The 25,514-nt window shown below is 46.3% G+C and overlaps 1 pseudogene; it reads right to left on the reverse strand.

Moving 5' to 3' along the window:
- Window positions 1–2,078: 2,078 nt before the first annotated feature.
- The window catches only part of LOC146187512 (uncharacterized), a 143,231-nt pseudogene continuing 119,795 nt past the window's right edge, over window positions 2,079–25,514 (reverse strand).

Here is a 25,514-nt window from a genome sequence, read left to right on the forward strand (position 1 = left end):
CCACTTAACAATATTAATTAAACCGTTAAGAAAAAAAATAAATAAATATAAACTGAGCTGATAAGCTAATTATAACAAAAATGTTTACCATGTCTCTCACAGCAGCATTCATCAAAGATGCCTGCTCTAATCCGATCATACTGAACGCAGTTTAAACAATTACTCTTTTTTAAACCGGACAAACCTTTTGACCAGCTAGTGAAGCTCGTGGGGCTATTCTAGACCTAACTGGCCCAAGCTGGAACCAACTGAGGATTTTTCCATAAACTATACCCTAACTGGTGGAGATTTCTGCCTGATATGTATATTTAAGAAAAATCTCAGAACTGAAAGCATAACACCATAGCCTTCATAAGTTTAGCAGAGCATACAGTACCGGTAGCTTTCACAACATGCATCAACTTTTCTATGCAAGTAAAAGCAATCGATGCACTCTTCTTCAAGACAGCATGATATATGTAGAGAAGACTTCGAAGTCATTTAAAATTCACATTTATTTACTATGTAGATTATATTTACATTGGAATATGCAATTTCATCACAAACAGGACAAAACATGAAGCCATGCACAGAAATTAAACGACAAACAGAGATGCACTATGCATGCAATAAAAAATACATGAGAAACTTGCTGTAATTTCCAGATATATAGCCTGCATTCTCTGTAAAAACCAGCCTAAAGAAAGGATAATCCGCACATGGTATACAGTACTTGTGACTAAGGTGTATGCACGGTAAACACTCTTCTTTTTGCAAGTATTATATGCGTGTTTTTCAATTTGCACACCATTGCCATCACCTTGACCGCACCCACAGCAGGGCAAAAGCCTATGCTATATATGTACTTTCAATAAATTAACCATGTCTTGTGCCAGCTGCACCCACTTTAGTTCTCACAAACTTCTTGATCTCATCTGCCCACCTTTCTGCCTCCCTCTGTGACTTTTACCTTCTCTTGAAATCCAGTCAGTTACCCTATAGCGACAATCGGCTAGCTTGCCTGAATATTAAATGCCCCATCATGTCCATTTCATCTTGGTTTCAACTAGAATATTGATAACTCATGTTTAATCCTGACCACTCTCTCTGCTCACTTCCTGTCTCTTAGTGCTAAACCTATCATTTTCTATACCAAGCTGTCTGCACAGTCTAAAAGTTACGCTGAACCCTTTTGTATTAGCCTCCTTATTGCTGCCCAATTGGTGAGTACCGAAAAGATACAGCTGCCATTCATGATCTGAGAGCTAGTACCTGCCAATTTTATTTTGCTAGTCATTTGACTGATATCGAAGAGACAGGCGGTTGCTATAACTGTACTAAGAGGTCTTAATTCCTAACTACTTCCAGGTCCTTGCTACCTATCATAAACTCCTGTTTATTACCCTAGCCTGTTAAGTGTTACTTTCGTTTTCTCCATATAAAATTTTAGTCCTATTGTTCTATCTTGCCTGTCTAAATTCGTCCCCTGAGTTACTTTGCATGGCACCATTATCAATGAATCACAGGTTACTGAGGCATCGTCCTATGTCCTTCAGTAAAAAATATTGCTCCATTATTTGATGAAATGAGAGACAGGGCACAACTGTGCCTTTCTGAGCCAATAATTGTAATGGTGTTATTTGTCGTGTAGCCGCCTTCGTTTAGGGAGAGGCTTCAGAGATGAACATCCTTTTACCGGTGAACTTCGGACATGCAAGACAGAACTCTCTGGCACAGAACTGGCTAGCCTCCTGAAAGCATAGTAAAAAAAATCATTCATTTCGGAGAGAACTTTCTGATCATGACAATGATAGAGGTTCGAACTGCACTTTTCCCAACCTTCCACAATTTTTCTATGCATTTCTAAAGGCCCTGTACGAACTGCTGGCTCAGACACTGTAGCCCCAGAGGTTTCCGTTAAGTTTTCCTCTGCCTCAGCGTCACTGCAGAATGATGAAAGTGAACAAAACGTTGCGGGCTAGTTGGTTCATCGCAAGGGGGAAACAGCGCAAGCTAAACACGGACAGAAAGTTGTAAGTCAGCGCTGTGTGTGTCTCGTCCTCCCTTTTTGTCCGTGTTTAGCTTGCGCTGTTTCCCCCTTATGATGAAAGTGTTGGTGTAGAATGGTCCAAAGTAATATGTGGCCCATTCAGATAGGCATGAGGCAATAACGAAAAAGAATACCATCAGCAAATTTATGTATTTATGTTTACGAAAGTCAAGGCAAGTGCAAGTGGGCTTGCTAAAGACAACAGTGTGAGAAATGTCCCCACTTCTCTCGGAACGGACACAAAATGTTCCTTCAGTAGGCAACGCAACTATATCAGCTTGTGTGTATTCTGCTTTATTTACAATCCTCCTCAACATATGCTTGATAAAGTTGTGAGGTCGTCCATGAAGGTATGCGGGGACATTCTCGCTATATTGTCTGTAAAGTTCAGACTGCCTCATTTCTGCTTCCACAAAATTTTTTTCACAGTCTGGAAGGTATGGATGTATCAGCACAGTAACAAGGGAAGTGAGAGATCGCTTCCCACTTGCACTTTTTACGTAGTGCGCCTTGAGTACTCTGTTTTGCGCCTCAATGTCATTATTTGTTGTGAGGAGAACGTCATATTCAAGGCGGTAGAAAAGAACCCAAAGCTCCTTCACATCAAGACAAACTGTTTCAAAATAATATTGAAACTTTTCGTTCTTCCAATCCTCCGAACACAAAAGTTCTTCCAATGCTGTTTTAAATTCACCTCCATTCAAAGCATTGCCTACACGTTTCATAAGGTTCAGAGCTTCGCCAGGATGTGAAATACCATTTTCTGTTCTGCGGAGCCACCTATGCCATGCCTGACACCTGTGAAAATCACAGATTGATATTTTACTTTCAGGAAATGTTTGCCGTATGGCGTTCATCTCGGTTTGACAGTAGTCCACCATCCAATATTGTGGTGAAAGATGACCAGCCCATTTTCTGAAAACATTCAAAGCTTCAGCAATGCAAGCAGCAGTTTCAAAGTGCACAATAAATGCACCAGCAGTTGTGTAGCCTGATGGTTTTCACAACGAGAAGAAAAAGTGGGAGGGCATAATCACTTGTTTGGTGTAGAATGTAAGCAAATAACTGCACTTCCATATTTTGAAAGCATATTTTTCATAAATTTCGATTGATAATAAAAAAGCAGTGTCTGCTCACACTCACTAGCAACAGTCTCTTCCATATTATCAGAAATGCAACTACTTTCACTCTTGTTTACAGCATATGGCCGGTAAAGTACTGAACTTTCAGGTTGCTCATTTTGAATTCTTGTGACCAGACTCAGTGCATTTTTTTGGTCAACAGTGCTGAAGCGGTCTTTCCGAATAGTGTTTTGGATGTGGTTGCTAATGTCCTTAGCAGTAGGGAAAAATGCTCTGCTACTGCTGTCAGGTTTCTCTTTGTCTGGAAAAAGCACATCATGCACATGGTAATGAAGCCACTTTTTCATGTCAGAAACAGATGTGATGCCTTCCCTCACCAGCACACCTATTCGCTCAACTAAACTCTTATCTACTGTCTGGCTGAAAACCTCCATTTTACTGAAGCCATGATTACAATGAGAAGAGCAGTCAGCAATAGCAACATATACTCTCTCCTCAGTGGCCACAGCTCTTGCTTCTTGAAGTGCTTCTTAGAGGTTGTTAATCTTTTCCGATTTTAGTCCGTTTGCCTTAATGCGACCACACGGTTGGGGTAAGCCCACCTAGAAAAATATTATCAGGAATCAATTTACGAATTAAGCCATAAGTAAAAATTGTAGGAGACAACATAGGATAATGCGACCATTGCACATCTCCCAGGTTTTGCTATGCAAGGGAAGAAGTGAATCAAGCAAGTAGTTAACGTCTTCAGGATACGACTTTGCTACAGAAAATTTACTGAGCAGCTTAAAGGAGCCGCGAAGCGCTTCGTAATGTGATGTCGGTTATGCTTCAGGTAAATTCTTTATGTCACAGGGATGCTAGCTCAAAAAGAATTACAAGAATCGTTGCACAGGAACGAGAGTTATTCAATGAAGAAATTTAAAAATAGAAACAAACAAAAAACTGCCCTCAACTCGCATTTTGCGGGGCTTCCCATTCCCATTTCACTCTCCCATTGACGTCATTGGATGCGAGCAATAAAAAGAGGCAAACCGATGATGTCGCGGAAGTTATCAGTGCATGGTTGCCTGTTTACTTTAACGCGTTCCTGACAAAGATGGCAGCGTCGTTTCTATGATTACACGAGGGCGTAAGTTGACAGCGTCGCTCCCATGGTGGTAAACAGGTGGATGGTCAGCGACGCTTCACCATCCGATATCAGCACTGCTAGCACCTTAGGAGTGCATAAAAAGTCACCGTAGATGGACTTGCCAGACTAATCGAAACTCGAACGCGAGATATCGCGACGGAGCGACGATCTGCGCGTTATTCCGTGCGGGGATACGCCGAAAGGGGACGAACAGCAGCCGACCAGCAGCGACCACCGCGCGGTGATGACGGCGATCGCCCAGCAACGCTACCAGATCACTACCAAGCTGACGATGCGCACTGGTAAATATGAACCGCAGCACTTTTTTTGCATCCTTTCTTGTGACTGAAACGAATTCTTGTAGAATGCAGTGGCTCGATTAGATCGTTTCCGCCAAGTCGTTCTCGGTACGCAGGCACGCCTCGCGAACTTCGAAAAACAACATACGTGTTATTGACGAAATGTGCCTTGTCCATATCGCGATTAAAAACGTGGTGATAGAGCCAGTGTGGTACCATTGCGTTCAATTTTATCCCCGGAAGTCACGCGAGCGGAGAGAACACCACACTGATGACTTGAAACTGTTGCTGCGTCCAGGTGTACGGAGCTTCCGTGCTGCCGAGATGTTGAGCCATGTGCAGCCAGGAACTGGGACTGCATATGCCAAGAGGAATTATATATATATATATATATATATATATATATATATATATATATATATATATATATATATATATATATATATATATATATATATATATGTATATATATATATATATATGTATGTATGTATGTATGTATGTATATTGTACTCTGCCTGGATACCGAGGTGTTGCAAATCGCATACTGCGACCTCATCGAGAGGGGCCAGCTAGGAGCCTAAAATGGTGGCCCGCGCTTTGTGCACGTATTGCATTTCGTTTTCTTCTGTGGAATGAGGCCTTCTAAAAGCGTACTGCATGCCCTTCAAAAATGGGAAGGGTGCAGTGCACCAGAAACTGGCAGACTAGGTTTCCACATTAAGGACATTTGAACCTTTCCAACATGTGTGCATGCTGTAAAAGCACAGTATTTCACTGGATTCACTAGTGCAGCTTACTCATTTATTATCATTGCATATGTGTACAAAGCACTATCAGTAATGTAATGACTAATCTATTGCAGAACTTATTATAATGTACAACCTTTTCTTTTATATTCTTTTATTCCCTGAGGAGAGAAAACAACATTTAAAAAACACTACATACGGTATTTTGTCTCAAGGTATGGAGGTGATTTGTGGTGGTACTATTTTTGCAGTATGCTAGACATTTGAGTCAAACCAATGTGGACTGGAGCTTTGTAAATCCCGAGATCGCTCTTTCACAGATGTCTCTTCTTTTCATTCTAGAAAATATTATGTGGCCTACCACCAGTTTGCAAAATGGATATGGGGGAGAGACTGAACTGGAGAACAAAGAGTGATCCCTTCAAGTGCGGTGACCATTATTAGGAAGATGTTTCCATCGGAACGCTACACAGGGTTAAATGTCCTAACTGTGAGGGGTAAAAAAAACTAAACTAGTTTTTTCCAGCTTCATTTGTTTACTTTAACAGTGCACAGCTTGCAGCACGGATAACAGCATGTGGTACTGTTAAGCCGAAAAGCAAATAGTATGCCAGGCAAAGACAGAAAAGGGCAACACAGATATACAACTTTTGAAACACTTTTTTTTCAGGGCTCTTTATTTTTGGTCTTACACTTTCCGGAACCATGAGGCCAAACTACAACACCATATTGGAACACCGGGAAGAACCAAGAAAAGCAAATGCTTCCCCTGTGGCCATGTTAATGGCAAATTTTTTTAAAATTCTCTTTATCAAAACAGTGCACAGGGTGACGGAACAAAGTCATGAAGACACTACCACAGAACTGGCTAGCAACTAAATAAATATATTGCTTGCAGGCAAGAAATACTGCATGCTGCTTCACAAGAGACATGCACCAACTGGCCAGGCTACTTTCAGTGATGCATTTTGGAAAGGCTCTTGTGTCAATGGCACTTAGGATACACATTTAGGTGTCTGTTCCAAGGCTCAGCCATAACAATGCCTATATTCTGATAGTGAGGCAAAAAAGAGGTCTGGCATTGCATAACTTTGACCTGCAGCTATGTTGACGCATGGAGTATTGCAGCAAGGTATGAAGGTATGAAGCAGACCATGTTGAGTTTCCAATGTCGAGAGCATACCAAAAAAGAAAAAGAGGTTCATGTGCAAGATTCGACACCTACTCCTTGCTGCCAAGTATATTAACCCGGTTAGCACTTTTGGGGCCACATAGATGGTAGGCAGCACTAAATGAAAGCAATGGGCACTCCAAATGCAGCAAGGTGCCAGTGACCACTTCACTTGGATGTTGGACGAATGCAGGGGCAGGTGTACAGCAGAGGCTGAAGGATAATGGGAAGCGCGGCTTCTATCACTGTCAACAATGTGTAGACGTTTTCACAAATAGAAATCTGTGTTCTTCTCACAGCACAAGAGGCGCCTGTACACATGGACTTCACCGGACGGTCTTTACAGAAATCAGATCGATTATATTCTTTGCCGGCAGAGATGGAGAAGCGCTATACAAGCAGTAAAAACAAGGCCCGGGGCCTATTGTGGCACCGATCATATGCTTCTAGTGCCAAAATTAAACTTCGATTGAGGAAAACGCAGAAAACTAGAAGGTATTTCAGGTATGATCTGGATCAAATTCCATTAGAATATGCTGTGGAAGTGAGGAATCGATTTCAAGAATTAGATCTAGAAGACAGAGAGCCCGAAGAGATGTGGACTGATGTTCGTGATATAATACAAGAAGTTGCTACTAAGGTAGTTCCAAAGAAAAAGAAATGCAAGAAAGCAAACTGGTTATCTGAAGAGGCTTTGCAAATAGCTGAGGAAAGAAGGATGGCAAAAGTTATCGAGGAAAGAGAAAGATACAAGGTTCTCAATGCGGATTTTCAGAAAATAGCAAGGAGAGATAAGAATGCCTTCCTGAACATACAGTGCAAAGCAGTTGAGGACAACAGCCAATTAAGGAACACAAGAGCTTTGTATAAGACAATCAAAGATATCAAAGGAAGCTTCTGGGCTAAGCTGGGCGTGATGAAGGACAAACGAGGCAAGGACCTCACTGAAGCCTCAGAGATAAAGAAGAGGTGGCAGGAATACACAGAAGAACTGTACCCAACATAAGACGGTTGTGATTACTGATCTCGAGCCGGGCATCCTGAAGAGTGAAGTTGAATGGGCCTTAGCCAGCCTTGCTAAGAACAAAGCTAGCGTAATTGATGGCATTCCAGCTGAGTTGCTTCAAAACCTCAACCATGACGCTGTTAATATTCTGCATACATTATGTAAGAAGATTTGGACAACCCAGCAGTGGCCACAGGATAGGAAGAGGTCAGTTTACGTCCCCATTCCAAAGAAAGGCAGTGCCAAAGATTGTTCCAACTACCGCACGATCGCGCTTATTTCGCATGCTAGCAAGGTGATGTTGATAATCCTCCAAGGTAGGCTGCAGCAGTATGTGGATCGGGCGTTTCCAGACGTGCAAGCTGGGTTTCGAAAAGGCAGAGGAACTAGAGACCAAATTGTCAACCTTCGCTGGATCATGGAAAAAGCGAGAGTTCCAGAAACCCATCTACTTCTGCTTTATTGATTATGCGAAAGCGTTTGACTGCGTAGATCACAGCAGATTGTGGCAAGCTCTCCAAGAGATGGGAGTTCCAATTCACCTCATCTGTCTCCTCAGGAACCTGTATGAAGGACAAGAGGCCACAGTCAGAACTGGGCATGGTCTTACTGACTGGTTTCCGATTGAGAAAGGAGTGAGGCACGGCTGCATACTGTCGCCCTGCCTATTTAACCTATATGCAGAGTGCATCATGAGGAAGGCCGGTCTGGACGAGTCTTCAGCAGGAGTGAAGATTGCTGGAAAACGTATCAACAACCTTAGATATGCGGATGATACCACTTTAATGGCAGAAAGTGAAGTGGAATTCAAGAGACTTCTGATGCGCGTACAAGAAGAGAGTGAGAAGTTTGGGCTTAAACTGAACAATAAAAAGACAAAGGTCATGGCGTCTTGCCTTATCAAGCCCTGGAGCATCAATGGACAAGAAGTGGAAGCTGTGACAGATTTTCTCTTCTTGGGCTCCAAGATTACCTCGGAAGGAGACTGCAGCCATGAAATTAGGAGACGCCTGCTTCTGGGAAAGAGAGCAATGGTTAGCCTTGACCGCCTCGTAAAGAGCAGAGACATTAGTCTGCCAACCAAGATCCGCATAACTCGTGCTATGGTCTTTCCAGTTGTGATGTATGGATGCGAGAGTTGGACTGTGAAAAAGGCTGACCGCCGAAGAATTGACGCGTTTGAATTGTGGTGCTGGCGAAGACTCTTGAGAGTTCCTTGGACTGCCAGAAGATCAAATCAGTCGATATTGTCGACCATAAACCCTGACTGCTCATTGGAGGGTCAAATTCTAAAGTTAAAGCTCAGCTACTTTGGTCATTTGATGAGAAGAGAGGAGGCGCTGGAGAAAGATTGATTTGATGTTGGGAAAGGTTAAGGGTCGCCGGAGAAGGGGTAGGCAGTGAACGCGATGGTTAGATGGCATCCTCGAGGCACTGCAGATGAAGTTATGTGATGTTAGGAAGATAGTGAGAGACCGGAAAGCGTGGCGTGACATGGTAAATAAGGTCACGAAGAGTCGGACACGACTGAACGACTGAACTGAACTGTTCTTGTCACCCTGAGAGACGGATAGAAATTTAAATCAACACATGTGATCGGAGAAGATGGGCACCAGTTACAAAGCTACAGTTGAAATTTTCTGTAGAAGCACATACAAAGAAACAACAGAAAGAGCTTGTGAGCAGAGTGGTATCCTCACAGCCGCTACTTTAATGACGTCCAACCAAAGATTAGTGATGCTATCAAAATACACATGCGGAATTTCCTGGAGTATGTATAGCAACGAGACTTACATCAGAAAAACAGTTTACGTGGCAGTTTTTATCGGTCATATATCTAGACAGAGATCTTCATTGTAGCAAGCCAGTTTCAGAGAGGGCCACAATCTGGACCACAGGTTTTGTTCAAGAATATTTTCAAAACAGGTTCGTCCCAGCAGAGCTGCACTGCATTACAACTGGCACATTTCGCTGGTTTTGAGTTCTTCAAAGTTATACAGGGTAATATACAGCACAACAAGCATTGCTTTCTAAGTGCTAATCATTAACTACAAGAAAAGCACAGCTGTAGATAGTCGGTTAAGGTTCCAGGTAATATCGCTGGACATATGAACACAGGGCTTCGAACAAAATATAAAGGAAGGAAGGACAGATCTTCATTTCTGAGCTCCGTAATTTGCACACATAATCCCTCACAACGTCGAAAAACGATGCTGACTGGGACACACTGGACCACAGCAGATTGTTTGCATGCTACTTATCATGTCTTGCAGTGGCCTGGTCCCTCAAGAACACGAACATTTCTGCTACAGCAGTTTGAACTTGTTTGCACTTAGGGGACAGTGGAGACTGGATCAATTGCAGTTGGTCAAAAACATGGACACACTTTGCAGATGCAGAAAAACATCAATCTTCAACACACAGGTCATGCACACGGTCGACACTGCACGGTTAGATTTTGGGACTGGCAACAAGGAACTTTCAATTGTGTAGTGGCAGCCAGTAGGAGCAGATATCGAAACTAGCTGGATGATCACCACAGCTGGCATAATGTCCATTTTGCAAGTTTTGAAGTCATGGATGAAACCACACAACGTGCAGGAATTATTCTTGGAACAAAACTTTGTCTAAGACATTTTGCATCTAAGGCAACGGGAAAGCATTTCAGCAAGCTAGATGGCTGCATGCTCTTTGAACCCGCAGTCAAATTTTCTGTGGCATATGCTGTTATGGCAAATGTCAGGACAACACATCAGAACAGTGCACAAACACTTTGTAGCAGTCAGTGAGCAAGGTCATTCTTCATGTATCATGTCATAACACCTTGATAACACATCTCCTCTTATGTGGCTTGCAGAAACCAGGCTTTCACTGTGATGTTGGCAATATGAGATGAGAAGAATGCGACTTGCTCTTTTGTATGAACGTTCATGTGCAAGCACTTGCATTGAGAATCAGCTGCGAGTCAGTGCTGATCCCAGTACTACTACTATGGGCTCATAAGGAACATGATGAAGCTTTGCCTTTTGAAAATGACGCCTTTCTTCGTTGGAATAAGTGTCACCGAAATCCACGCCATTCATTGCATCAGACTCTTATTGTCAACATTGCTATACCAGCCACTATCTTGTCAGTTCTCGTGATCGTTGAGTGATGTGGCAGCGCTGAATTGTTGCTCATTCTCATGGTCTGGCAGCTCCATTAACCCACGGATGATTCCTCAGCACTTGCCTCCTTTGGTTGTCAGTGGCCTCTTAGAAATGTTCATACTGGAGCAGCCATATCCTTCCCATAGGGACAGCACTGCCTTGAAGATGTGGCCGTATTACAAGTCTGCAAACACTACAATAAAATTGCACAATTATTACCCCCCCCCCCTCTTGCGTTTACCCACAACCACAGCCAGTGTGGCAAAGCAACTACAACTGGCAGCCAAAGTAGCAGATGCACTCACAATGTGATTGAACTCGTTCTGTGAGATTTCCAATCATATAACAGTTTTACGTAGCCCCTGAAAGTGGTATAATCGATGTTCTACTGCATAAAATAAAATCCCAGAGCTAACAACACATCAAGAGAATAAGCGTTGTTTTTTGTCAGCCCTCGCGACAGACCTCCTATGCCACGAGTCAACGTTGAAGATTCTGAAAGTTGTTTCGTAGAACAATGGCTTTGTGTGTTGACTTTCTAGACCACTTCCCTGAATACAACTATCGTATCGCAACTGCCTTAGCAAAGCTATGACAGTGTCTTTTAAATCCAGCAGGAAATCAACTGGCTCAGCGAGAGAATAACGCCATCCAGACACCAACGACCTCCAAGATAAAGATCAAGCTTCCAAAGCTCCAGCAGCGGACGACGACAAGATTGGCAGCTCTTCTAGCAGGAATTCTAAACGTCACCGACATGAACAAGGTACTGCAATCTGTTGACAAGCGCCACTACCTTAAGGCATTGTTCCCAGACAGCCACTGCACTTGCCAGACTTCCACCAACTCCATTATGCTACAGCAGCACCACAGAGCTTCTCAAGAAGTACTTCGGCAATGCAGAGCTTCTAACCCAAGAGCATATGAAGAAATTGACTCGCGTAAAGCTAGTTTGGTCTTCAGACGACATACTCAGACTTTGCCGTCTGTATGATACTCTAGCCACACACATCAAGGGCTTAGAGACAAAAGGCAGAATGCCTATACCCTACTTTTGGTGCCTATCACATGAGAAACGATCCTCCTTGACTACAGCTGTAAACGCGTCGAGAGAACTAGTTCAACAACACCAAGCATGAAATGGAGCTTCAAGGGAAGCATTGCATGGCAACAAAAGAATGTGCCTGTGACTGCTTGCAGCTCGACAGTCATAGTGCTCTTTAAAGTGCACGGAAGACTTCAACACAGCCAACTTAATTATTATGGCAAATGGCCCATCATTCTGCCTAAGCACAGTGACTTATCCAAATTTATTGCTAAACCCCGCCACTGACAAGTGCTGCTTGAAGGCATGTAGGAAACTTTCACTACACTCGGAGGGAAACTCTGGGTGAACAGCACAAGGCAATTAGCAAATATTCAAGGAGTACATTATCTGTCAGAGCTACGATGTACAACCAGCCAACAAGATGTGCAAGCCACTTCCAAGAGACATAATCACAAAGACCCATCTGTTTTAAGTCACTGGGGTTCACTGGAGTGGTCCTTTACATATCAAAGGGAATGATTTGTCAGTGTTTATATCCTTCTGTGTCATCACCCTATATTTTACCCAGTGGTAAATTCAGTTATTCTTTGTTCCTCCATTGCTTGTTCTTTGAAATTTTAACATATTCACGACATTCCTGAGCACAGCTATCAACAGGCCGGAACTTCAAAAGGCTAGGCTTGAAAACCAGTGAGAAGAACTCGACACTGATGAACACAGGCCTGTCACCATGAACACAAACCAACAGCAAAGATGGCGCACACAAGTTTCACCACCAGCCATGATACGCCAAGAAATGAGAAACCTAGGCCGGTATTCCGAGCTTGCGTTGTTATCATAAGAGTCGCTATCTCCCGGTCACGAGTCACCTGATTGGCAAAAACGCTAGAACGTGATGTTGCCACCTCTTCCGGTTCCACAGTGGCAACACCCAGTTCCAGCGTTTCGACCAATCGGATGACTCGAGGTCACGTGAGCTAGCGACACTTCGATATCAACGAAAACTCGGAATATGGACCCTAACGCAAGTCATAAGCTTTCACTGTGACATCGGAAACATACCATCATTGAGCCCGGACAACACAGATCACCTCAAGGACCTAGCCAGCATCACAAAGCACCTTGGTGTACCAGCCCATCATATGTAGGCCTTCCATATGGGTCAAAATGATGACCAACAGCATGCCCAGGAACTGCAGGAGTTGCACCTCATTTCTTCACCTTGAAGTCACTCTGAAAAAAAAAAAGAGTATACCACCATTTCAAGGACAGATTTATTAAAACATTAACTGCATATACCGTTGAGATGAGTGGTAGCTCTAGCCTCTCGCAACTTGGCCAGATCGTTGGCAGCAACATACTAATATCAAGGTCTGGCACACTATCCATTAAACAAAATACATTGGGAACATGCTTTCGAAAGATGCGCTGCTTTAATTATATTATAGCTCTACGTCGCTTCAAGCCGAATAGGATGGTTACCTTTGCTTTTGCGTCCCTATTTTGCTACCTGAGACGAAAATAAAAAATTGCACATTCCAAAAAATATTTAGCGTGGGGTGCCGAGTTTCATTTTCTTATCAACTGTTCTTGCCATGTGAGGGTTCAAGTCAATGGCGAAAAAAAAAAGAGCAGGGGGGGGGGGGGGTTAAAAACGCGTTTCATCTGCTTTGTTGTGTCAACAGCCCTTGTGGCAAGGGACAGGGGAACACGCGTGCTAGGGATGTACACCGTCCCCCTCCCCCCCCCCCCCTTCTTTTTTTCGATAATGCGGTCGGAGCTCCGGCAAGCCATGGTCTGAAAAAAAATCGACTCGCTTGCGCAAACTCTCAGCCAAGCCACGCCATCGACAGTTGACCAATATTATATAATTCTAGAGGTTGTACGCAGCGCTCGACCTTAAAATGTCGTTGCTATTCCTCCTCATAGCACCGCTCGAGCCGTCAAGTGAGCTTACGTGCTCAAGCAGCCCAATCTGTTGACAGTCGAGAGAACAGTGAGCGGCTGCCAAGGTCGTTACTCGTAACGATGACTCTCTGAGAAAGTATACAACAGCAGTTAAAACATTGAATCCTTGATCGTGTATGAACTTCGACAGACTCGCTGACCAAAAACGTGGTCATTGGCACAACTTTCACTGCTCAGTCCGTCACGATACTTACGTCTTCGACTGTTTTCGCAGAGCGCCTGGCATCGTTGGCACCGCGTTGCTGCGTAGCCGCCGTTGCTTGTAGCCTACGGATGCATAAGCTACCGATGAACACTCGAAGGCGTCTGGAGTGAAGTGCGCCGAGCACACACGCCGATTCGGTTCTTTCTCAATGCCCAGAGCTTATAACCACATTCTTTTTCGTTCATTATGGGAAGGAAATCTGTGGTATGACACTCCTCCAACGCCTTCGCTGCTCGAGCAGCCTGGGACTGCGCAGAATTTCTTCATGACAGCACGAAATATAACCAGGCACCAGGCTTCACCAGCGAAGGATACGAAGAATCACCTACAACACACCACGTGGAATAGGCAAACCAAGGTATATGGGCAAACGGCAAACAACACAAGGCAAACAGGAGCTACATGTGCAGCTATATCTACTAGAGGGGCGCAAAATTCTTGGATTCAGGAAAATAGACAGAGCCTCTAGCGTTTTTTTTGTAACATTTTATTTAAATGTTAAATGTTACATCATGAAAGTGGTTTAATGTAAAATAAATATGTCGGTTTTGTAAGTATATTAGAAAACGCGAGAACGTGACAGAGCGTGTCATTAATGATGAGTTCATTTAGCCGTGAATTTATTGTTCGTCCAATTATCAAATCGGACCCAACGTCGTCATATTCGCTGCCAAAAAATGGCCCCTGTGTGCCGGCACCATCAGTAGTCCGAACTCGCTTTCACGAACAAGTTAAAATATTAAATACTGGATAATACACAAAACAACCACCGTTAATAGTGTTTCTATAACGTAATCTACGTATCCAAGAGGCAAAACAATGTGCTTTAAAATCGTTTCAGGGCTCCTTTAAGTGAAGAGGCATGCTCTGTGGTATACTTGAACTCACATACATTAAAAATAGAAGGTTAAAGGTCGAATGACTAGTGCTGGCTGCAGACAATTAACTGGCTTTAAATGGACAGACATCCGGACACATGGGAATGTGCAGGGAGTAGAGCATATGCCACATGACCATTTGCAACTGTTACTTGATGCAAAAGAACTGCACATCTTGTAACAGCTGCTAGCTAAATGTAAAATTTGCTTTCATTTCATTCTATGTTTCGAGATTTAATTAGAGCACAAAAATAGTGGTTAATTTGTACTATTTGATTGCTGCCAAAAAAAAAAAAGAACTGTTACAATGATAGAACATTTTGGGCGAGTTGGTTAGATACATTATAGATACAGGACGATTGCATAAGCACACCATCAGTGGCATTGTCCCAGAAAGAGGTCAAATATCTAGAATGTGAAATCTGATACGCGTCGGCTAATCTCCGTTCTTGTACCCTTGCACATTCCTGTTGTTATTCTTGCATGTTTTCTTTTTTTTGTTTTGTTTTGTTTTTTTTTCGTTTCTGATCGCCAGGCGGTATAAAAACCCTACTGGTCTCGAATAAACTTTAGTCGACAGTCAGCGCTGTTGTGTCCTGCTCTTGTTCTCTGCCGTCTTTGCACTGTAATAATGAATGCTACAATGAGAAGAGTAGCAAGCAATCGCGACATAGATTCTCTTCACAGTGGCCAACGCTCTTGCCTCTTGAAATGCTTGGTGGAAGTGGGCAATGGCTTCTGCGCAGTAAATATGCTAATGGATAATGGACACAGAACATGGCCCACATACTATAGTGTGTGAATGCAAATGGACAGCATAGGAATACAGATAAGTTCTAGAAATCTTGCTCTTTAGTCTGTCTAGTACGTATTGCTGTAAATATACCTTGGAGTCAGGAAAAACTTGAATCCACTTCAGACTCAAGGTTGCTGGGCATCCTTTCTTTTTTGTTCCTTGGATGTTGAGCCGTTTCTTTTCAAAGGTTTCCTTTGTCCAGTCTTCTGGAGCCGGGTTCTGAAATGTATACACAATTTGTAGAAATCAGCATTGCATCCTCTTGTAAAACTGTACGAATACATGGAGAGCGGTGACAAATCCTGTCGGTGCACTTATAATAAAAAAGAAAGCAAAGTATTACATGGCCTGGCTTGGACACACTATTACGAACTATCATTTGGTAACTGATTATCAACAGTTAAAATCATTAATTTATGAAAGAAATGTGCAGTAAGAATGTTGTGACTGACAAAATTAGGGCAATTGGATGGTTACTGTATGCACACCTTGTGGTGAATTGAAAAGAAGTGCTCTAGCTGATGATAGTTTAGGGAATTTTGTTCATGCACATGAAAATCACAAAATCAGCATCTGGATTAAATTATTGAGATAATGCAAAGCAAATATACCACTAAGTCAGCATATCTACAGTGAGAATTGAAACTGTTACAGTGGCCTACTTTCAATAGACCTTTTCACTGCACACACACCAAAAAGCTAGGGTACACACGCAGTAATACATATATATATATATATATATATATATATATATATATATATATATATATATATATAGTGTTACGGTGTAATAAGAAGGGGTGTTTATTTACAGTGCTGATGTAGCGGGACAAGATGAAGCCTACAGCGCCCAGAAACAAACGCTTCTTCCTCCTGTTCTACCACACCATCACAATCCTTCATCGTCGTCAGTAGCGTGACATTTCCCCCCTACTCGGACGAAGCTCTCTGGGCGTGTTCGTGAGTCGTGCGAGGCTGACACGGCTTCAAGCGGGCAACATGACATAGTTCGGTTTTGGCAGACCGGCGACCCGATGCTGCCAAGCGGGCTATTGCATAAGTTAAATCACTGATGCGTTTGACAACCACATATGGGCCGTCATAGTGGGCCAAGAGTTTTTGATGTAGGCCACGGCGCCGAATTGGACGCCATAGCCAGACTAAATCACCTACAGGGTACGTGGCCCACCGGTGACTGGCGTCGTATCGCAGTTTAGAGCGTTCTTGTGAAGCACCAAACCGTAATCGGGCGATTCTCCGAGCTTTTTCGGCGAGACAGAGGGTCTTAGCCAGGCAGGGGTCTTCACGGCTTGTGAAGGGCAGGATAGTATCCAGGGAGTAGCGTGGCGGTCTGGCATAGAGCAGGAAAAATGGACAGTATCCAGTCGTCTCATGCGTGACGGTATTAAACGCATACGTGATGAAGGGTAGTATGGTGTCCCAGTTCTTATGCCCTGCGTCCACATACATGGCTAGCATGTTGATAAGCGTTCTGTTGACGCGCTCAGTCAAGCCATTTGTCTGGGAATGGTATGGCGTCGAGTGTCGGAAAGTTACGGCGCATAAGCGCATGAGCTCTTCAACAAAATCAGCAGTGAATTGTCGGCCCCGATCAGTGATCACAATTCGTGGCGGCCCGTGTCTTAAGATGACTGAGTGCAGCAAGAAAAGCGACACCTGATGCGCCGTAGCAGATGGAAGAACGGCGGTTTCACAGTAACGCGTGAGATAGTCCACGCAGATTACAATCCAGCGATTTTCATCCACGGACTTCGGAAACGGACCTACGAGGTCAATGCCTACTTGATCAAACGGAGCTGTCGGGGTCTTCACAGGGTGCAGCAAGCCAGATGGAGTTGCAATTGGACGTTTGTGGCGTTGACATTGCTTGCAACTGGCAACGTATTGTTCAATCGTCGAGCGCATTCTGGGCCAGTAAAATCTTTCTTGAGCACGGTGGAGTGTTCGAACCGATCCCAAATGCCCAGAAGTTGGATCATCATGCATAACACGCGATACGTCCGTGCACAGCGTATTGGGAACTACGAGTAGGTATCGCTGGCCGACTGGCGAATAACTCTTTTTCCATAGGAGGCCATCACGCACACAAATACGGCTTGTAGGTACGCTGGCTTGGGCGGCGGCAAAGAGAGGCTGCAGACTGCTATCATTTTGCTGTTCCGTTTTGAAAACATTCGTGTCGGGGAACGTTGGCTCGAGTGTGAATATATAATTGTCGAAATCGTCGCTTTCAGGTCCAGTCCTGGCCATTGGCATCCTAGAAAGACAATCTGCGTCTGCATGACGCCTCCCGCTTTTGTACATCACGGCAAAGACATATTCCTGTAACCGGAGGGCCCAGCGTGCGAGGCGACCACGTGGATCTCGAAGGTTCCGTAGCCAACAGAGTGAATGATGGTCCGTTACGATAGTAAACGAACGTCCGTACAAATATGAACGGAAACGCTGCACAGCGAAAACCACAGCCAGGCATTCCTGTTCGGTGACTGTAGTTTCGCTCCGGCTTGCTCAGGGTACGACTTGCGTACGCGATAACATGCTCTCGTTCATCGTGCCGTTGGACAAGGACTTCCCCGAGACCGATTCCACTAGCTACCGTGTGTACTTCTGTCACTGCAGCAGGATCGAAGTGACGTAGGATGGGTTTCGATATTAAAAGAAACTTCAGTTGACGGAATGACGCGTCGCAGTCTGGTCAAGGCGGATGTAAATCTCTTTCTCTATGGTAAAACGGTGGCGAAGGCTGGACCCAAAAACGGCCTAGACGGACAGCAGCACAGCCACTTTGGGGGGGCCGAGACACTTAGATAATGAAATTCAAAAGCACAAATAAAAACTCTATAAAACAACGTAAAGGAATAAATATTTTAATGCCACGTTTTATAAAATAGGTAAACTATTTCAGTAAAACATTACGCCGAATTTTTATTTTTTGCAACGTTCTTCTTACGCCCCCTGTTGATGAGTGTGCGGTGCGTTTGCAGCTTTACTTTGCAGGCCTTGTTTCGGCACCCGGCCACAGTGGCCGCGGGAGCTCACGAATCGGTTTCTTATCGCTAGCTGTCTGCAATAGCGCTCCTGGTAAAGCTTATAAATTTAGCTCGCCGGCGAAATTCCCCTTTTGCGAAGATTTCGTCATCCTTGCGCGTCGCTTCAGACCTTGTCGCTTCTATGTCACTGTTTTGTAAAATTTTCACCCCGCCGCACCGCTGCGGCAGTTTTCTCGGTTTTTGTCGTTTCCTTCGACGTGCGGCCAGTGCGAAGTCTTTTTCCGTCTTTGCACGCTTCGCTCTGTTCTTTTGAAGCGCTTAGCGCTTTATTTCAAGATGAGCTTGCGGCGTGTGAAGAAACGATGAGCCGTGGCACATTGCGACAGCATGGGCAGTACCGTCGGTGTCGAGCTACACCGCTTGCCGCTGGACTATCACAGGTGAGCTCTTGTCAGTGTCGTCTGCTACAAGGCGTCTGCTCTAGGTATGCTCCGAATGCTTTCGTTGGGCTGTTCGCTTCTGTTTCTGTATCCAGTTCGTGCGCACTTGGCTTCATTTTTTCGGGGATATTTATGTACTACACTACAGGGCACACACTTTAAGTGCTGAGCTGTGCGAAAGAGGCCCACCATTTGTCTGATTTATGGTGAGTTTCATGCAGCCGACTATCACCAGCGTTAACCTGATACCGGGCTCTTAGGAGCAATCACGCGCATGCCACTGACCGGAAGGCCAATTTAAAACCAATTCTGACAAGTCTGAGCACTACACTGTTTAGTTTTCCAACACCGCGAAGCCAATTTGACCCTCGCAACTGGTAGTATTGAAATTCAGCCACGTGGATATGCACGGCCTTGAGGGTGCTTTAACTGAATTCACTCAGCAGGAGTTACTGCCTGTCTTGTTATTGCTATTCTGCGTATGCATGACCGTTAGGGTAACTTTAAACGCACTTCATTCTCGTCAATCTTAATCATAGGAGAGTATAGCTACCCGCATGGCATGAGGACGAGCTTACGTAACCGCACTCTTGGGCGCTGAGAGCTTGGGGCGAGAATTTACTACCATAGTTCAGATATAATGGAAGTATATTGTACTGCAGTTAGCATTGACAGGAATAATGACGCATTGGCGTTTGGAGCATGCAGTATTCCTTACGGCGCAATTGTGAATAACGTGCACGTTGCATGACGTCCAGGTGCCGAGCGTGGGTGCAGTTCTGCCACAACGTCAGCCTGGAGAAGAAGACACCATGGCAGCTGCGAGACTTGCGGGTTTGTTCCAAGCACTTCGAACCGTCTGCGTATCTGTCGTCAAAAAGGCTGCGACCCGTGTTGATGCGCCTACTTATGTCATGTCATGTTTGCCTCAATTGAAGCTGTCTTAGCACTGTCTTCGATGCTTTTCAATTTCCTACCTGGCGTTCGTGGAACTGCAGGGCTTTTTTCTATCCGCACTGTGACCATTGAGATGAATAGCCAGTTTAAAGAAACTACTGCTTGAGCTGCCTGTGACGCGTATTTTTTGTTGGTGTGCTTTATCACTATTTGTTTGGTTGCTGTAATAAACCATGAATATGAAAACCATGCTTGCCGTACACTGTATTGCAAACTGTGCACTTGAGCCTGTGCTTCGTGCATCATACCTTGTACTCAAAAGTACTAGCACCAGTGTTTCCACCAAGGTTTCCACTATGAATCAAGCATGATTGCATGCTTAGCCAGCCAAGGTAAGCCAGCATCTGAAAGTGTTGCTGCCTTTCTGTGCTGCCTTCCTTGCCAGTCACTTTGCATTGGGTTCCGAATTGCACATTAACAAGGCCATAACTAGCAGGAACTCGAGCACATTTGACTGGCAAAGGTTGGTGCGCACTGAAAGGCAACCTTCATGAGATACCGGCCTGAAAATACGGGTTCTATAAAAAGACCACTTTAAAATTCGCGCTAAAAACATACGTATGCGTGACGTCATTCAACGTCTCATACGTAGTTGCCCCCCAACATGGCGGTGCCCATGAGCCGCCATTTTTTGTACTAATGGGTGTCTATGGAGCCTTCGCTACCATGGTATATCTACCTTGGTCTGGTGTCCAGTCAAAAGTAGAGTTTTTGTGCACGTCAATGGGTGAGCAACGTCAGCAAAGCGATGTATAAAGCGTCTAAAATACGAACACAACCCTAGAAAACTGCGCTACTCATTCACTGTCTGCGGGGGTTTAAACGACGAAACGGCAGCGGTTTTCTGGGGATCCGGCATTACACCATCACCATTGACAAGGTGTCCTAGCATTAGCGCTTGGCGCTCTCCAAAGCGGCACTTTTTCGAGTTTAGAATAAGGGTGGCGTTGTGCAGACAATTCAAGACACGTACTAGACGGTCATTGTATTCTTGGAAGGACTTCCCAAGTATGACGAAATCGTCCAGATAGCAAAGACAACTGTCCCATTTTAAGCCGCGCAAAACTGTGTCCATAAAGCGTTCAAATGTGGCTGGCGCATTAGACAGCCCGAATGGCATAACATTAAACTCATAAAGGCCATCTGGCGTTACGAAGGCTGTTTTTTTCTTATCCGCAGGGTCCATTGGAATTTGCCAGTAGCCAGATCTGAGATCAGGACAAGAAAAAAAGGACGCACCAGAGAGGCAGTCGAGGGCATCGTCTATGCGAGGAAGAGGATAGACGACCTTTTTTGTAACAGAATTTAGACTCCGATAATCGACGCAGAATCGCCACGAACCGTCTTTCCTGCGTACAAGAATAACAGGGACAGCTCAGGGGCTAGATGACTCCTGTATCACCTTCTTCCGTAGCATGTCCTCCACTTGCCCATGAATGACTTTGCGCTCAGAGGGGGACACGCGATATAGCTTTTGACGAATGGTACGAGCCGAACCAGTGTCCATGGTATGATGGGTCCGATGTGCAGGGCAAGAGGTTGGTCCATCTGTTTGAGAAAAGTCAAACATAGGCGAAAATGGTAGAAGAATATCCACAAGAGTACGGCGTTGATGTAAGCTGAGATCGGCGCTGATCATGCGGAAGAGAGAGAGAGAGAGAACAACTTTTATTTAAAATGCCTGCAGAATCGGTTAGGCTCCCTCCAAACAGGGAGGACAAGCTTTTACCGTGACGCGGCCACTACGTCAGTCTCGTGCGTTGTGCTCCTTGAGGTCTTGTTACGTCCCTCGCTACTTCCGCGGGTTCGAGAGGGCCGCCGCCCCCTTCTTGGGGGTGCTGCCCCCCCCTCTCCTCGGTTTCGCTCGGTCGCTGCCTCTCTAGAGCTGCCGAGACCTGCTGGACGGCCTTGAGTTGTGTCTCTTGATCACAGCTCCTCGTTGCAGCCTCTAGCTGCGGCGGGATCGTCGTCTTCTCGCTGGCTTCGCGCGGATTTACGCTACAGTCCCAAAGGATGTGAGCCGCGGTGGCTCTCTCCTTCGCGCACAGTCTACACATGTCGCTCGCGTGCACACTCGGACACATGTGCTTAGCTAGCACCGGGGTGAGCAGGGACCCCGTCTGTAACTGTCTGTATAACACTGCCTCCTTCCGGGTAAGCCCCGGGTGAGGTGGCGGCATAGTCTGTCTGTTCAGTCTGTACCACTTCACTATTTCTTTGAAGGTGGTCATCTTGTCCTTGGCACTGCGCCGCGACCAAGACTCCGAGTCGGCCGTGCTTGCAGCCGCGCGGTTGGTTAGTCCTCGCGCGGCCGATTTGGCCGTCTCGTTGTGGTTCACGTTTCCGCGTTCCGACACGTCACTGCCCATGTGGGCCGGAAACCACTTGATCACCACAGGACTTTTGCGTCCGATGTCTTCGGCCTTGCGCAGTATGCGCGCGGCCTCACTACATACCCTACCCTTTGCGTAGTTCTTCACTGCCGTTCTAGAGTCACACAACACTGTAGTGCATCCGGGGTCGGAAACGGCCAAGGCGATGGCCACCTCCTCCGCCCGGTGCGCTTCTCGAGTCCGGACGCTCACCGCGGTCTTTGTTGCACCCGTCGATGCCCCGACAACCACCGCCGCGTATGCGTTGGTGTTCCCTCGACACTCCGCCGCGTCCACGTAGGCGGCGCCTTCTTCTCTGGCGTGGAGGTCTACGAGAGCCCTGGCCCTCGCCAACCTCCGCTCCCTGTTGTGCTCAGGGTTCACGTTCTTCGGGATCTGGAAGACCCTGAGCTTTCTGTTGATGCTATCTGGTATAGGTACGTCTTTCTGCTGCTTGCCTTCCCTCGGTTCGAGGCCAAGGTCCCGCAGTATCTGTCTTCTGGTTCTCGTTTCAGAGAGACGCTCGAGTTGCGCCGTTCTCTGAGCTTCGGCTATTTCGTCCAGCGTGTTGTGGACTCCCAGCGCCATGAATTTTTCGGTGCTCGTGCCCCCGAGGAGACCGAGTGCCGCCTTATACGCCTTGCGTATGGTGGCGTCTATCTTGTTACGTTCACTCGGCCTCCAGTTGTGGAAGGCGGCCACGTACGTTATGTGGCTAACTGCGAAGGATTGAACGAGCCTAGTCAGGCTCTCCTCCTTCATCCCCGCTTTTCTGTTGGACACCCTCTTGATGAGTCTCATTGCCGCAGCCGCTTTGCCCGCGAGCTTGTTGACCGTTTCACCGTTGGCTCGGTTTCGCTGGATGAGCAGTCCGAGTACTCGAATCTTCTCGACCTCCGGTATTACTTGTCCTCCCGCCGTCTTGACCGTGATCTTGGGACGCTCGTACTTGACTTCCATATTCTTTCTTTTCCTGCCCGATCCTTTCGGGGGAATCACCAGCAGTTCTGACTTGGCCGGAGAGCAAACGAGTCCAGACCCGTCCAGCTGCTCCTCGATGGCGTTGACCGCTTCTTGCAGCGTTGTCTCGATGTGTCCGTCGCTTCCTCCCGGTACCCATAGCGTAACGTCGTCGGCGTAGATGGTGTGCCGGACTCCCGCTACTCTTTCTAGCCGGGTGGCCACCCCGATCATCACGAGGTTGAAGAGTAGCGGGGAGATTACGGACCCCTGCGGAGTTCCGACGCTGCCCAGCTTCTTCTCTTCGAGCTGCAGGTCTCCCGCACAGATTTCGGTGGTCCGTTCCGTCAGGAAGTCTTTGATGTACTGGTATGTCCTCCTGCCCATGTTTAGCCTGGATACTTGGGCCAGGATAGCCGAGTGCCTCACTTTATCAAAGGCGCTCTGCAAGTCCAGCCCGAGTACGGCTCTGTTGTCCTTGGTGCCCGTCGTATCGTCGATGATCTCGTTCTTCAGTAAGATCATGGCGTCTTGCGTCCCGAGTTTGTTCCGAAACCCGATGATGGAATTTTCGTAAAACTCCGATTCTTCCAGGTAACGCTGCCACCTGTTCATGAGAACGTGCTCGAGGACCTTTCCCACGCACGAAGTGAGCGAGATCGGCCTGAGGTTCTCTATGTTGGGCGGCCTGCCAGGCTTGGGGATGAGGATCGTCTTGGCTGCTTTCCATTGCTTGGGTAGCCTTCCTTCTTGCCAGCACTTGTTGTAGAAGTTCGTGAGCGTTTCGATGGCCGCTTCGTTGAGGTTCTTGAGCGCTCTGTTGGTCACTCGATCGGGACCCGCGGCAGACCTTCCATTGAGATCCTGCAGGGCAACTCTGACTTCCCAGGTCTGGATGTCGCGATCTAGCGTCTCGTTCTCTTTGCCTTGGTAATCCGGGTGTCTTTCCGTGGGGGTGGTCGGCAGGTACTTGGCGTCCAAGCGCCGCTTGACCTCGTCTTCCCCGTGTTCGCAGATTGCCTTGTGTAGGATCCTGGCCAGGTTGTTGTGTTGGTGGCCCTTGGTATTGGTTTCATCGAGGAGGTGCCGCAGCATGTTCCACGTCTTGCCCTTGTGCATCTGTCCGCCGGCTTCGTTGCAGGCCTCGTTCCACTGTTGGGTGCATAGCACCCTGCAGTGGACCTCGATCTGCCTGTTGAGCTCGGCGATCTTCTTCCTTAGACTTCGGTTGATTCGTCGCTTCTGCCACCTCGCCTTTATGGACTGCTTGGCTTCTATCAGGTGGGCCAGCCGACTGTCCATCTTGTCTATCCGTTCGTCCGTCTCTAGCTCTTTGGTGGCTCCTTCCGTCGTCTCAACGATGTTGGCCCCCATTGCTCGATGTCCGTAATGTCCACTTGCACCGCGGATAGCGCCTTTCGAAAGGCGTCCCAGTCCGTAATGCGATGCTTCCTTATGCCGGTGTTGCCTTGGCCTTCGAGCGGTACGACGACCTCCACAATGTAGTGATCGCTGCCCAGCTCTTGGCCCGTGTTTCTCCATTTCGCTTCTCTTGATCCTCCGTCAGTTTTGACGAAGGTAAGGTCCGGAGTTGTGTCTCTCGTAACAGATGTGCCGATCCTGGTGGGAAAGGCCGGATCCGTGATTAGGTTCAGTCCGACGTCGGTAGCGTCTTGCATCAGCTCTCTCAACTTGACCGTCGTTCTGTGGTAGCCCCAGTCTTGGCTCGGAGCGTTAAAGTCTCCGCACACTACGAGCGTATTGCTCCCCGCGACTGAAGTTGCCTTGTGGAGCAGTGCCTTGAATTTCTGTTGTCCGTGGGATGGATTGCTGTAGACGTTCACCAGGAAAGTGCTCTCCTTCCTCTTCTTGCCCGTGATTACTTCCACCATGCAGTGTTCGATGGCGCTTCTGCCGATCATTTCGTGTTCCACGAAGGTGATCCCTTTCCTAACGAAGGTGCAGACCCCTCTGCCCTTGCCCTTGGACGTGTCCCTTTTGCTCGGCGGGCTGTCGTGCGATCGGTAGCCCGGCAGTCTCGGCGTCTCTTCGCTGTGTGTTTCTTGAATCATTATGACGTCTGGTTTCCTCGTTAGTTGCTGCAAGTGTTGCTGCAGCACCGCTCTCTTGCCGGTAAAGCCGTTGCAGTTCCAGTGCCAGACCAAGAGGTCTCTCACTGGTGGTGTGGATGTTGCTGTACGTGCTGTCCCGGCCATGATTGCTGCAGTTTGGCGATGATCTGTGCTTCCATACCTTGTATTT

Source organism: Amblyomma maculatum, chromosome 6, assembly GCF_055883805.1.
Source record: "Amblyomma maculatum isolate TAMU_Amacu chromosome 6, ASM5588380v1, whole genome shotgun sequence".
NCBI lineage: Eukaryota > Metazoa > Arthropoda > Arachnida > Ixodida > Ixodidae > Amblyomma > Amblyomma maculatum.